The sequence below is a fragment of the Cajanus cajan genome, chromosome 1 (assembly GCF_000230855.2).
Source record: "Cajanus cajan strain Asha chromosome 1, NIPB_CcT2T_4, whole genome shotgun sequence".
NCBI classification, from domain to species: Eukaryota; Viridiplantae; Streptophyta; class Magnoliopsida; order Fabales; family Fabaceae; genus Cajanus; species Cajanus cajan.
In genome coordinates this window covers 81,945,627-81,962,263 of record NC_138517.1, presented here as the reverse complement: position 1 = coordinate 81,962,263, position 16,637 = coordinate 81,945,627, and the positions used below count along the sequence as shown (strand labels likewise).

Sequence of the window (16,637 nt, the reverse complement as noted above, 5' to 3'; positions counted from 1 at the left end):
ATAAATGAACCAAAGGAAAACAACAAAGGAGTTAGCTGTAGAAGTATCAACGTGAATAATGTGTTTTATTGTGAGATGATAAATAAGTAAAAAATAGTGTAGAAAAAAAAATAAAATAGAGAGAAAAAAGTGAATATAAATAAGATGAAAATGGAGAAAAAAAATATAATAAGAAAAAAATTATAATTTTATCCTTTCAAGTTAGCTAAATAATATAAATATATATATATATATGTCACATATTGTGATACAAGATCTTTATTCGAATGAAAGTGAGGTTGTAATCAAATAAAAAAAAAATACATTCTAACAAAGAAAATGACATACAAATAAAGCATATGGCATTTGAATAAAGCATATCCAAAACTGCCATTCAAATACAAGACCCATACATTCGAATACAATAATCAACGATACACATTCGAATAAAACATCCCACAACTTGCAAGCCCATTCGGATGACAAAGAAGTGCACGCAAGATAAAGGTGTAATAAACCTCTTTCTTTGCTATTTCCACTCAACTTTGAGAAGAAATTTCCAAACGCAAGATTCACGTCTGTAAATTTTTTATCTGACACAAGTCATATTAACCAAATGAGTAAACACATTTATACTGTATTATTTCCTCTCAACTGTCGGTATTTCTTTGTTATCTTAGTCCTACCAGACACACCGTAAGAATAATAAGGATACATTTTTCATCACACTTCTAGTAACCTGCTTTTTTATTATATTAAATTTTAATATAAACTATAAAATTAAGAGAGAAAGTTATTATCTAAGAAGTCAGACTTACCAAATTTTGTAAATTCTAATAAATTTTAACTAATAAGATGAAGTGTATTTAAAAGAGTATGTTAGAAAATGTAGTCTTAACATTTCTCTCAATGTGAATTATTAGAGTATCATTCATTAAAACGACAATGCCAACTAGGGGTCAGCAACAACCCGAGACCCAATCTGAAATCGAAAAAACTAAAAGAAAAAAAGGTAAAGGTATCAATTTATGTGGGTTAAAAATGGTTTAACATGGGTAATTTGGTCGAGCTTGGTTTGAGTTTTTGAACACATTGGTACTTGAATCCAACCGTCCAAACAAAATAAAGGTCAGTGTAATTATTATTCAGGACCAAAATAAGAATGTATTGTTGAGTTTATTTTGGCCATATGCAACTCAACCCTAACTTACTAAGTCTATCCCCCCATCAATTCGTTTGTTACTTTTGAAACCTTAGCATTACTTCTAAGAGCTCGAGAGCTTCACTGGTAAATGGAAAAATTTGTTGTCTTATTGACTAAGTGTTGAAAATATGTTAGTAGATTGAATTACTCACATGATATAAGTTTAAGTATGATACTAATGCTTTATAAATTGATCTAACACTAGTGGAAAAAAGGCTTTTAAAATCGGTTATTTTGGACTTTTAAAATCGGTTATGGAACCGATCTTAAAAGAGCCAATTTTGAAAAGGTAGACTTTTAAGATCGGTTGATATATAACCAATCTTAAAAGTCTTGACTTTTAAAATCGGTTGTAACAACAATCGATCTTAAAAGTCTACTTTTAAAATCGGTTGTTTTTATAACCGATTTTAAAAGTCAAGACTTTTAAGATCGGTTGTGGTTTTAACCGATCTTAAAAGTCAAGACTTTTAAAATCGGTTATGTTATAACCGATTTTAAAAGTCTACTTTTAAAATCGGTTATGGCATAACCGATCTTAAAAGTAGTGATTTTTTTTTTAATGTTTGACTTGTTTTGGGAGCACCTCAGAACAAAAAACCTGCAGAAAAACCAGACAGTTCAAAATATTTTCTCAGTGAAGCACAAATCGCATACAAATGATAAGATAATAAATGTTAATCATATATATATAATTGAATAGTTTTAAATACATCTAATACATAAATGAACTACATTGCTGAATGAAATGTAAGTTATAACTAGTTAAAGTAATACTATAAAACATAAGCCCAAACTAGTTAAAGTAATAGTCAATAAAAAATGTGGCCCATTGCTCCCTAATGATGTTTATGTCTTCTAGCGGCAATGGTGATCGATCTATAAATATCTGTTAAGAAAAATTAAAATAATTAGTAATAATTCATAAAATATATAGAATGAGAACTTAAAACAAAAACTTTCAAAATTGTAAAACTTACTTCAGTCCACCCAGATACTATTTGTGAATCGACAATAGTATGCATTGTCTTCATTACATAGTATCCGCACTCATAATTTCCTTTTTGTTTATGAGACTACAAAAAGAATATGAAATCAATTTCAATAGAATAGTAATTAAAGAAAATTACTAAATTACTTAAAAAAAAATATCATTGATAGAATTAAAATCTTACTTTAGGAGAGACCCAACTCATTTTTTCTTCATCTTTGAACCCTTAAGTATATGATATCCTTCCATGGCCCTAATGATAAAATGACATTATGATTAGTATAAAGTCAAATGTAATGATAATCAATACAAGAAATTAGATATTTTTAAACAATTTACCTATCTAATAATTGTCTAAAATCCATAGGAGGAGGTTTATGCAACGAGCAAATGCATACAGCTATGTTGTCCATAGGACAAATAACTAAAAGTTGCCAATGAGCACTGCATTACGAAATTATGAGTAATAGAAAAAATAGTTTTTATAAAAAATTATATTTAATTATATAAAATTAAACTTACTCAGAAAAATAAGGGGCCAAGTAAACTTTTTTATTTGAGTCGAACATCCAATTTTGAATGTAAACTTGTATTTCTTCGACTTTGTTCCCACTTTTTTGGATTGACTCAGGCTCCAAAAATCCATATATGTGATCATTTCCCCTATCCATATATAAATAAAGTTTCATACATATGTGCTCTCTTGAATGACTCTAGACCAACATCACGAATCATCTCCTCAAGCCGATCATCCATATCTACCTCTTGTGTAAAATTTTGAGTTTGAGTTTCAGCTGACACATTTGGAATGTCAATATTTTCACCATGCCATATCCAACGTGTATAATTCTTAAGAAACCCATCACATAGAAGATGTTCCCTTATAACATCAAGTTCTAAACGACTTCCATTACAACAATTAACACAAGGACAAAAAAACTTTCCATTCATATCATCATTACAATTCCGTATTACATATTCAATAAAATATTCAACTCCAGTCTCATATTGCTCACTTATGCGTGGCGCTCGTATCCAACTTCGATCCAATAACCAACTTCGATCCATAAGTTATGTTCTCTATCAAAAAGATAGATCATGGATGTCAATCTCACTATTTTATACAAGGTGTGACCCTATCCCATTCAAGATTTTATTTTATATTTGATCAATATGTACTAGTACAATCCATTTTCTTAAACTTGACAAAATTTTGACAGCATTTCGTATTGGTCTCTAAGTACATGAAATGAAAGTGGTGACATCAAATTATGTACAACATAATCAAATATGCACTCAAAGAGCAACACAAAATGCAATAAACCAAAATTTAATCAAATTTAAGATGAGACTTAACTTGTACGTATCAAACAAGTATAAAGAAAATTACTCAACCCAAACTGTCCAACAAGACAATTCAAGATTAAATATAAATGATTAAATAAATTTAATCATTTGTATTGAATCTCAAACGAGAAACTAAGGTTCACTTAATGTGTGCATAAACTAAATATATAATAGACAAGAATTATAGAGAAAAAAAGTGCATGCGTTTCAAAGCTTCAAATAATAAATCAAGTATGTTTATTTATAATATTTTTTTTCATTCTATTTAAACTAAATGACTTGTTACATTATTTCATTAAATAATTACATATTATTTATGTTTAAATTAAATTTAAGTCATCTAGTTTGTTTAGATATTTTTTTAAATCAATTCTATATAATAAAATCATGGTGAAAACCTAAGAATAAAGTAACTTATTTTTGATATCGATTAAAATTTATTAAAAAGTATGTCCATTTTAATAAATTTTAAAACAACAAAATATATTAAAAAAAATGTGTCAGGTAATATGTTCTAACATTTCTATAAGTGTAGTATTATCAATTAAATAATGAACTTGTTTCATTTATTTATTTTAAAAGTCACTTATTATATCAATTTCTCAGGAGATGTTTTAAAAATAATAATATGTATTAAAAGTTTAAACACGTGCTCAGTTGTATGAGGCAGAAGGGACAGATTTTGATTTTAAGAAAATTAAATTAAATTAAATTAAATTAATTTGGAGGGACGTAATTTAAGTTCAGAAGGACTAATTTTGAATCCCGTAATGGAATTGTTGGATCTAAAGCACTAACAAGGTAGCAGCATGAGCTCATTTTGGTGGCAACTGGAAAAGTGAAAAGAGAGTCACAAGCGTGGTGTCCTTGTTAAATGATTTTCTCACACACATCAAAATATATTTCAAAAAAAATGTAGAAATCATACCAAGTATTTTAATCTATTAAGAGAAAATCCTTTGATATGTTTTAGGTGATCTAAAACTCGTCCAGGAGTCCCAACCTGCATGAATATGAATTCATCACAAATAAATAAATAATAATAAAAAATCAAAGGAATTCATTCCAGCAATGTAATCATTAAATTTTATTACCTTTTGCACTAACTATTCTTTGCTGAGACTAATTGAAACAAGAATATTCTTTGCACAGTGTAAAGGGCTTTTAACCGGCCGTCAGAAATTGATTTTTTTAATAAGTTTTGTTAACTTTTATATTACATCTTAAAAACCTTAAAAATCATGCATAACATGATTTCTGATTAACTAATTGTGTAAAACCTTTACGGTGTATATGGTTATTGAACTCTATAATTACACACACTATACTTGACTTGAGTGAATACATTAGTGAACACACAACTTATTTAATAAAAGTTAGTTGTGTGAATACTTCTTATTATACTAGATTAATGGTGGTGTATTATCAGCATAATACACACCCAAGTCAAGTATATTAATTAGGTCTATACCAGAATTTCTATTTTACTTACCAATCCATCTCTCTTTCTCTTTCGGCAAGTGTCTGGTAAAGGGCACATGTGTTTCTGTTTCTACTTTTTACTGTTCTGTTTCTACTTCTGGTTCTGGTTCTGGTTATGGCGTCACGGGAGGCAATGATGCGCGACAATGGCGGTGAAGACGAAACGGAACTCGAATGGAGGCAAATCGTAACCCCGGTTCTGGTTCTGGTTACGGCGTCACAGGAGGCAAGGACGCGCGACAATGGCGGTGAAGACGAAACGAAACTCGAATGGAGGCAAATCGTAACCCTGGTTCTGGTTCTGGTTACGGCGTCACAGGAAGCAACGACGCGCGACAATGGCGGTGAAGACGAAACGGAACTCGAATGGAGGCAAATTGTTACCCTGAACGCAAAGCTGAGAGAACTGAAGAGTAAGAACGCACATATTTAAAATCGGTTATCAATTACCCGATTTTAAAAGGTGCCTTAGTTACTACTTTTTTAAATCGGTTATTTTAGAACCGATTTTGTATACCATATACAAAATCGGTTCTAAAACAACCGATTTTAAAAGTAGTAACATAGGCACCTTTTAAAATCGGGTAAATAACAACCGATTTTAAAATACCATTTAAAATCGGTTAAATTTTAACCGATTTTAAAAGTGGTGATTTTAATTACAAAAATGCCACCGCCTTCCTTTTAAAATCGGTTCCCCCTTAACCGATTTTAAAACCCCGATCTTAAAAGCTATTTTTGCACTAGTGTAAGATGATGTATATTGATGTTTAAATTGTTGAAAGTTGTAAGTTGTTTAATAATTGAATGTAGTAAGAGTTGTATGTTTTATAGTGTTGAGTAGCTAAGTTGAGAATACTTAAGGCATAATGTTGAATTGTGTTGATTGACTTAGGACTATAGGAGATGTGTTGTTTTAAAAGTTGAATATCACATTGTAAGAATATGATGTTATGGTGCTCCAAGAGTATAGGTTTTTAAAACCCTTCTTAAGAATTTGACTCTTGAAGCAAAATGTTGTCTCTCTTCTAAAACCTTTAGTTGGTGTCGTATGGGGTCAGATCAAGTCATACATGTATAAAGCGACCAATATAAAATATTATAGGGACCAAGTTGAGCTATATTCATTATAAAATGTAGATATGTATGGGAGAAGATCATGTCATATGTGTACAAAGGGATAAATTGAGTAAGGTACAAGGTCAAGAGCAAAAATCCCTAACTAAGTACTAGAAGAGACGTAGTATTTGGAGGGTAGTCAGGGGGTTAATCCAATAGGAGAATTAGTTAAGTATATTAAAGTCGTGGTAGACTCACAGTTAAGTCGTTCTATCCTAATAGCAATACTAGACTTTTCTAATTTAAGTGAAAAAATTTGAGAAATCATGTTGTGTTATTGATTTATATCCAAATTTGCTATTGATCTAGCAAGCCCAAAAAGATCGCATTGTTAAGTTAGTTCAATAGGGTCAAGCTACTTAGACTACTCACCTTTGTTGTAAGAGATCTATTAGTTGAATGCGTGATGACACATATTGTTGTTATCTTGTGCACTCAATGATTTATATGTTGTGTTGTGTTGATATAATTGTTGAGTTGTCAAATGAGTTGAGTTGTGTACTACTTTGTTGATTACTATGTTGTGTTGAATAAATGTGGTACTCATATACTAAGTTAATAAGTTGTGTAGTTGTTCCATAAGTTGAGCATATGCTACCATGTTTTTGATTTGTAATCTTGTTGTTGAATGTTGAATGGTGGAGATGTAGTATAGTTAGTTTAATTTTTCTATACTTGTCGATTATTTTTGAATGTGAGCTTATCTTTGCATGTTTCCTTGTGGTTAGATGCAATGATCATACTTGGTATGGGAACAGGATAAGGATAGGCTAATAAAGGAGGAGTACATCTTGTGGGTCATGCTAATGGATGATGGTATTGAGTTTTGAGCTATCGTGTAGAATTTCTTTTGTAGTTGTTGCTTGAGCGACAACCTAGATTTACACTTTCAATGCTGGATTATCGTATCTATATACGCTTGTATATTTATAGTTGTAGTCCCACTAAAGGATTTATCTTAGTGTTGTGTTTATGAAATTTTACACATGTATATATTATTGCATGTATATTCAGGTACTCTTTATATTTTGACCTTAGGTAGTATATTTATGTTTTCTACTGCTAGTTATTAAACTGTAACGTGTAGGGATCTATCGAATTGTTACACTAACGACCCATAATGGTGCCCAACTTCACACTAGAAAATTCCTAGACTATAGAAATGTGAAAATCATACCACACATGCATAATACCCAACTCATGATTCCAATTTGTTAAAAACGTTCCAAAGGTCAACATACACGTCTATAGGCCAAAAATTACTTATTCATACATAAACATTCTAATTAACTCTTATATTAACTCAATACATTCATTCCCCAAGGTTCCCACAAGAACTCATGAGTAATCCAAAACCCACACAAGATTAGTAATTACATACAGTTAAACATACATATCAATCAACAACATCAATTAGAATACTAGAAGATCATATAGAACATAGAACTACAAGTTAAGATCAACAATTGGGATTGTTCCCTTACACAATGCATAAAGTAGAGAAAAAGATTAGATATCAATGTCACTATACCTAACATATATCTCACGTTTAAAATGGGACTATTCACTCACCTTTTATCTTGTGAATACTAGATGTAGAGCACAAATCCCAAGGCGATCTTCAATGATCTCTAGTTTTCTCAATTCTTTAGAGTACAAAAATGTAAAAGAAATAATTGAGAAGCGTAAAAGTAATTAAAAATTGACAACTCCAATAACTCCCTAATCCACAATTAACTCTTTTAGCTAGTCTAATGAATGTGATTAAACTTCCCTTCCCCTTAGAACATTTAAATAAAACAAATAATTAATTTCAAACCATGTTTTCCATTTGATAAAATAAACTCATTAAAAAATCCAATTAATTATTATTAAAATAATATATTATTAAACATTTAGAACAAAATTCTAGGGTTTAAATAAAACAAATAATTAATTTCAAACCATGTTTTCCATTTAATAAAAGAAGCTCATATTCAAAAAATCCAATTAATTATTATTAAAATAAATTATTAAACATTTAGAAAAAAATACTAGGGTGTTACACTTTGTTTGGCAACTGATCTCATATTTCTTGCTGAACAAATGTTATTCTTCATTAGACATTCGTTCGACTCAAAGTTACTAATTCCATGCTTTTTTTATCGAACGAAATCTGGTTGGAAGCATTTTAAATTTCAATAATACATAACAGACAATATTATCCCTTGTATTTATAAAAGATAAAATTTAGATGTGTCTGAAGCTCCTCTATTTTGTCCTCTCTCCCATTCTTATTACAAGTTGCTTATATTATATAGGTAGCATTGGTGCCATGAGAAGAGAAACCCCACATGAACTTTTCGCACTAGTTTTCAGAAATTTTGTTTCTTTTGTTTTAATTGAGTGGAACAGTTTATTTCTTGTGTTGTGTCGTTGTCGTCGTGGTGATTGTTATCGTTCTTGTTAAAGCAAGTTTAAAAACTATATTTTTATATATACATTGTAATCATTATAAGAAAATTATCATATAGTAACACACATACTTTATAGTAGCATAATATATATTATTAAAAATTATTTTTATCTACATAATAAATATAACATATGTTAGTATATTATTAAAAAGTGTGGATATAAACTATAATATACATAAAATATGTTGTTAAATCTCATAAGAGTCATATATCTACACACATATAGTGTCTTTAGAGTCATATATCTACACAATGATTACTATAAGAAATATTATATATAATGACATACAAAAAATGTCATTATAGATAGGGCTGTTCAAAGAGTTGAACTAAACTACACTACATGTGAACTAAACTAAATTAGAATTATAATTTGATTAAACTGAAGTGAACTAAAAAATAATTTCAAAAAATTGAACTAAATTATTTTATATTTTAGTGACCTATAGTTCTTAAGTTTGAACTATATTATAATTTATACTAAATTAACTTATTATTATTATTATTATTATCTGAATTCAAATACACTCTAAAAAATTCCTTTAAATTTTTTAATTTATAATTTTTTTACAATCAAAGTTATGCTAAAAAATAAATAAATAAATTTATCATAATCTATGATTATTATACTATTTTTTAGTAATTTGATTTTTTGACAAGTTCATAAACTAGTTCGATGTTATAGAACAAAAATTATGAACAAAAACAAAGTATCTTAATAAAGACTCTAATTTTCAATCAATTTACTGATCTTATTAATTATTAAATAAAAAGTTTAAAAATAATATCTAAATATTACATGTAACTATTTATTTAGTTATTGCGTTCTGTACAAAATAGTATGACTTTTAAAAAATATTATAAAAATATATTTCGTTACTTTTATAATGTTGCAAACTCAGTTGTTAAACTCAACTAATTAATATTATAATTTTTTATTAAAACAATAATATTTTTAGCATAAAAAATAAAAATATTTGGATAATAAAGAGATAAATTTATACACACATATATAGTACATTTTTAATTTTTATAATAATTATATTAAAAATATAGAAAGAGTAATAATTACTAAAGGTATATAAATTTTTCTTCAATTAATAAATGAAAATTAATTTTTTCTTCTAATCCTATAAATTAAATCACCCTAGAAAAACTGTAACAAAAACAAAAATGTGTAGTTGTGTATAATGACACTAAGCCACTAGTATTCTAACTCAATGGACAATAGCCGAAATTAAAAAATTATGAAAAAGACATTAATATTGAGAATTCAGTTTTATTAATAGTTTGGTCTAACAAACTATTCTTTAGAAAATAGTTTTATGTTTATAAAACTGAACGTAAAAATCATTTTAGTTCAATTTTTATAAATATAATTTATTTTTTTCTAGTTTAATCCAAATTAGTTATTTATTAGTTTAGTTCTAATTAATAATTTAGAACATTTCCTAATTATAAATTTTTTTAAAAAAATTAAAGTGCACTATACTATTTTTTATAATAGTTTAATTTTTAAAAACTAAACTTAAAATATAGTTTAGTTTAGTTTTTATAAAAATTAGTTTAGTTTTTATAGTCTAGTTTAGTTTAATTTTCATAATAGTTTAGTTTAATACAGTTTTTTGAACACCCATAACTATAGATACAATATATGTAAGTATAATCTATTTGATATATAGCTACATATAATTTTAATATTTATTTTGAATGAGATTCAACAACATACATTGTATATTACTATAATCTATACCTACATTTTTTTGATAATATATCAATATGTATTGTATTTATTGTGTAAGTAAAAATAATTTTTAGTAACAAATATTATGTTACTGTAGGATATGTCATTACATAATAATTTTTTTATAGTTATAATTGATGGAGTTATTTTCTGATATTTGTTTGATAGAATATTTTATGAGAATTATTTTTATAAGGTTATTTCACTAATAATAAGACTAGCTTGGTCTAAAATAGATAAGATGATTTAGATTTTAAAATTAGACTAACAATTTTTAAAATGAGTTTAGATAATCTTTTGAGTTTCCAATATGATTTAATATTTTACATTCTCTTAAAAATATAATTTTATTAATAACTTGTATTTTAAACTATGCAATGCACAAGTTAAATATTTTTTATATATAACTAAAATATAATATATATATATATATATATATATATATATATATATATATATATATATATATATATATATATATATATATATATAAATACTATGCTTGAATACAGTACTTTCAAATCCTCTCTCTCATGCCGATGTATCTCTAATATAGTTGTTTCTCATTATATGAGTGAGAGATGACATTTCAAATGAGAACACCACTTGTAATATATAAATTATTATTATTATTTTATTTATTAAAAAAATAAAATTATATATATAATATATTAGATAACATAATCAATGATATATGTATATAATAAGTTATCTATAAAAATATATAAAATAAAAATCACTTTTTTATGTTTACTTTTTGAAAGACAATTATATCTCTATCTTACATTTTAATCTTTTTTCTTCTAATGTATTTCTTAAAGATGAAATTAAAAAAATAAATATATAAAAAAATTGTTTATTCATTAGTAATAACTATCATTTTATTTTTTATGGTGTATTTTTTTTATCAATAATATATTTATTATATACATAATCAATTATGTTATGTATATGTAATAAAAATGAAAATTTTGTGAGTTGTTTTAGTTTGGACCTCCACTCTGTTCCCTCCTCTTCCACTCTACCTCATCTCTAACCTTCAACAATAACTTATTCACTTTCACACTCCTTATTCTCTTCCACAGAACACAGAACACAGAGTAGAGGTGGAATTAATATTGTAATACAATAGTTATAGAAGATGGAAATATGTCAATTCAGCGGAACAGTGCATTTAGTTGTTGTTGACATCACTCAGGTAATGGCTAGATTCATGATGATGTTGCCTATCTGGCTATCTATCTACCAAACGTACAATAAGTGTTAAATGTTACAGCGACTATTTTAGCAGCTGTGTCTGCATCAGAAATAACCTCTGGGATTTAATTTTCTATCAACTAGACGCGGAATTGTGAATAAATATTGATGAAAGTAACCAAAGTTTGTAACAAGTGGGTCCAAAGATTTAGCCGTGGCACTCTACAGTCCACGTACTAAGGTAGTTTAATTTCAGTACCTGACCCTAATATTTTGCATCGAATAGTTTAATCAAATTAATTGAGTAGAGGGAGCAGGTTTCAAACAGGATTGGCTATTTTACTATTTTTGTCCCTAATTTTTAGGGTTTATGATTCCTTTGTTTACAACATCAGTTGGAATTTTAATTGTTGAGTGCAATTGAGCATGAGTGTTAGGTATTTTTCAGGTTTTGCCGCACCCTGGCTTCTCTGTATATATATCTGGGAAAGAGTTAGCTCAATTTTTTAATTACTTCTCTAATTGGTTGGTGGACTCATCAGAAATTGGAACCCTTGTTTTCCCTTTCCACCGACCAAATAACACTTCTTTTAGCATCCTTTCATTTGTACAACTTAGGTATGGATTTGCTCATGGTTGAAGGTGAAATATATAGACTGATTTAATCCGAGGTATATCCAACTTTGTTAACTCACCAGAATTATCCTTTCTTCTTGTTATTGTCTACGTATAATCACGGTGGTCAACTACCAGAAATGAATAATAATTAAAGGCAAATACTAAACCTTAACCCTGTATTTAATTATGAGAAAAGAAATAAGTGAGAAATAGAAAAGAGAAAAATAATAGAGTAGTAATTAATAAGAAATAGAATATAAATAAGATTGTTTAGTTTAAGACAATAAATAATAAATAAAAGAGAAATAATATTATAAAGTTCTTTGGTTTAAATGGATAAACAGAAAAGAAATTATGATGAATAATAAAATTATAATATTATTTTTCTATTAAATTTTTACACATTTTATATTATAAATATATATTTCATTAAAACATAATATATGCTTTATTCGAATAAAATTTATGTTTATTTGAATAAATAACTTTCAGATGTTATTTTATTTGAATAAATATAAATTGAATAAAGATATTTTTATATTTAATAAAATTACAATATATATCATTCCTCTCTATTTGCTATAAAATTATTTTTTATTTAATTAAATAAATATTTTTAAAAAGTTATTTTATTTGAATAAACAACACATTTCTAGTTGAAGAATGAAAATATTTAACAATAGATATAAAGAAATGAAAAGAGGAGAGAAATAAATAAATAGGTTAATAAATAAATAGAGTAAAAAAAAATACAAAATAATTTTTTTAAAAATGAATTGTTATTGATTATTTTTTATTTTAATCATTTAAATAAAAATTATATAATTAAATAAATAATATTTTTGAAATAAAAATAATTAATTAAAAATAAAAGTAATTATATAATTATAAAAAGTTTCATTCGAAAACTTCATATTCGAATAAAAAGCTTTCGTATTCAAATAATTAAAGATTTTACTATTCGAATAAAAACTTTTATTATGTGATTAAAAATTTTGATTATTCGAATAAATTATACAATGACACACATTTCTCTTTTTTATTTCTTCTCACTTCTGCAAAGAAACTTTACAGACATGGTATTTATGTCTGTTAATTTCTCATCTGACGAAATTCTTACTTAATTACCAAGCGAACAAATTTATTTATTTATATTAGTTTTTTCTTCTCTTTCGTTGCTATTTCATCGATACCAAACACAACATATAAAACATTTGTTGAGTTTTTTTAAATTAAGTAAAAAATGAAAATGTGAATTTATATATTATATACTTTACTGTTACTATTATTATTATTAAGAGTAAATAAAGTAAACTAATTTAGAAACCTTATAATCGTAGGGTCTGGAGTAGGGATGGTCAAAATACCCGCACTCGCGAGTATCTGTGGATAAAATCCGCTACGAATAATAAATAAATATGCTAATTGGGTACCCGCGAATAATGGAGACGGATAATTTTTTATCCGTTTATAAATGGGGTAGGGACGAGTATGATGATATCCATACCTGCGGGTACCCGTTTAATATTATTTCTTAAATATCCTAATTATCCTTATACCACATAACCCTAAAACTACACTCTCTCATCTTATTTTCTTACAAAAGTATGTGTTAAACATGTTATAAAATTATGTTGGATATAATTTGATTAATTTTCTAGCTTTGATTGGACCAATAAGATTTATGTAGTTTAAGTTGTTTACTTTCATTTAGAATTATGAGATTGAATTATTGTAGCTTTGTGATGAGACTTTAACTTACTTGTGAGATTGATATATTATAAGTTATTGATTATCTTGAATTTTTATTATTTCAACAAAATTAACATTAAATAAAAATTCAAAATTAATATTAAATTTTTATTTTTAATATTTCAATGACATTAAAATATAAACTTAAAATTATTTATAATATAATTTTTTTTAATTTCTTAAAAATTTTATAAATATTCATAAATATCCGTGAGTATTCAAAAAATTCATAAATACTCACTTAATGATATTCACACAAATATAAAATAGATATGGAGTTAATTTTCATTCGACGAAAATAAATTTACTATTACCCGATGAGTCCATTTCCATCCCTAGTCTGGGGGCTATAATAAGGTAAGACCGTTTAGAAACCTCGGAGGAGACAAAAGTAAGTTCTGGCAATTGTTACTGTTCCTAAATGGAATTTACATGGTTAATGATTTCTACCGTACCTGTCACAAGAATAAATTGGTCAGATCAGATCTATCCTTTTTATCAACGTAAAATAGTAAAAAGAGGACGACACTTTCAGTCTTATCAAATAAGACACATTGACGTATCGGACAGACCACTATAATTTTTTTAAATAATAATAGTAATAATATAATCACATCTTAATATAACAAACACTCGTTTAACATTTTCAATCTTCACCAAATAGATCAGCGCATAAGTTGGAAAATCAATTGAACCCAACATGTCATAACTAACATGTCTTTGCATTATAAGTTGAAATTTTATAAATAAAAATATGATTAAAAATAGATTTTCATTAAAAAAATCAGTTAAATTATTTGATAAAAATTAATTATCAATAAGTTAATAAAATATTTTACATCAATAATATAATTTTAAAATGTCATATTCTCATTACTATCATTATAAAAAATAAAATATCTGTATTTCGAATCTCTATTTTATTTTTGTCTCAATGTGTTTACTAACATGGTGTGTCCATTAATCATTTTCCAAACTCACATTGCAAGCACTTGATATTATTTTTATAATCAACTTAATATGATAATAAGCATTAATATTATTTCTAAATTATTTTGATATTTTAATATAATAACTTTTTCAATAAATTAGTACTTTCTACAAATTTTCCTGAAACCACTTTTAGATTTAATTTGGATAAGGAAAATAGGTCTGCTCAGAATTTCTGTAAGAAAAACAAACAAGAGGAAAAGGGAAAATATAATAGTCAGGTATCTATGGATGAGTTTCATCAAATTCATTACTGATAAATCAAAATAGTTTGGATTAAGTTTAGTTGAATTTATCGAATTTTTCTATCAAATTCGAAGCCAATCAACTCAGTCAATAACAAATTGATTTGGATTGAATCATTGAAAGTTAAAAAATATTTTAAAATTTAAATTTTTTGACAATTTCAAATAATACTTTTATAACTTTCTAATTATTGCTCTTTTCTTTTTAAAGTCAATTTTTCCTTAAAATATTACAGTTTGCATTTTAATATTTGTTCATATTTCACAAATCAACTTGGTAGTAAAATTTCTTTTTTTTTTTTCCTGTGAAACTCATTATAAAGGTCTTTTCAAGCAATAAACACTAAGAAAAACCAACAAATTACATTATGTAATAAGAAATTTATGTGATAAACATTATTCAATGTAACGAGTAAATCAACTTATGTCACATATTATTTGATAATATTATCCGGTCAACAAAAAAATGTCATTATTATCTTACAATTTTTTTATAACTGTTATGCATAAGAGGTTACTACAATACACATGTTTTTATGGGTAAGATATTATTTGCTTTGCATTCAATCCTCACAGTTTTGTTTTTGGATATCGTTCAAAAAGGCCTCTAATCAATACAGAAAATTGTATATATATAAACTCATGTTTATCCTCTAGTTTGAATGATGTGAGACTTTACTTGTATTCCAACAATCCTCCTCTCAAACAAAAGATCATGGTTCTACCCCTTTGTTAGCAAAAGCCATCAGTTCACGAGTATATCCGATGATAACTTATAAAGCTCAGTCATGCTCAAGTACTTGCATCGTCATTCCATTATGAACATGACATGCATATTTGATGGTGGCCCATAGAGTTCAATCACACTCTAAGTACTTGCACTATCGTTTCATTATGAATGAGACACGTCTCTTAACCCTTCATGTTACCAGGAGGACACTCCTCCATATATAGGCTCACTGTTAAGAAGACTTTTGATATAAGAGATCCTATACTTAGATCCACTTGCCAACTCCATTGAGTCATCTGCTCAGACTATCGATTCTGATATCACTTATTGTACATCAAATTTACCACAGACATATACATATTTAACTAATTAGGATAACACAATCACCAAAAAAACCTAGTTACAACACGATAAGAAAATCTTCTTTACATTCCTTCTATTCGTGAAAAGCAACTATTTGTTGCTGTTATTTTCAAAGCTGCTCAAGCATACGATATCATTGGCAGAAAAGGTGAAACGTGATATTTTTTATAATATATATATATATATATATATATATATATATATATATATATATATATATATATACATAAAAAATTAAAATATATTAATGGATTGAATTTTAACATTAAATTCTTGTATTCAACCTGAAAAACAACAAATTTGATCGAATTGAGTTGAGTCCTACTCTAATAATCTAAAATTTGAACCAAAGTAAGTAGATGGAGTAAATTTAGATTCATGCATAACACCATTAATATAAAAGGAAAAAAGATATATATT

General features: G+C 26.6%; 1 long non-coding RNA gene across 1 annotated transcript; it reads right to left on the bottom strand.

The window, feature by feature from the left end:
• Positions 1–1,943: 1,943 nt before the first annotated feature.
• On the bottom strand, positions 1,944–2,445 carry LOC145954093 (uncharacterized). The gene is made up of 3 exons (XR_014431263.1): positions 2,359–2,445; positions 2,164–2,259; positions 1,944–2,072 (listed from the first exon to the last, which is right to left on the bottom strand). It is a non-coding gene; the product is annotated as an uncharacterized LOC145954093 (long non-coding RNA).
• Between the last annotated feature and the right edge of the window lie 14,192 nt (positions 2,446–16,637).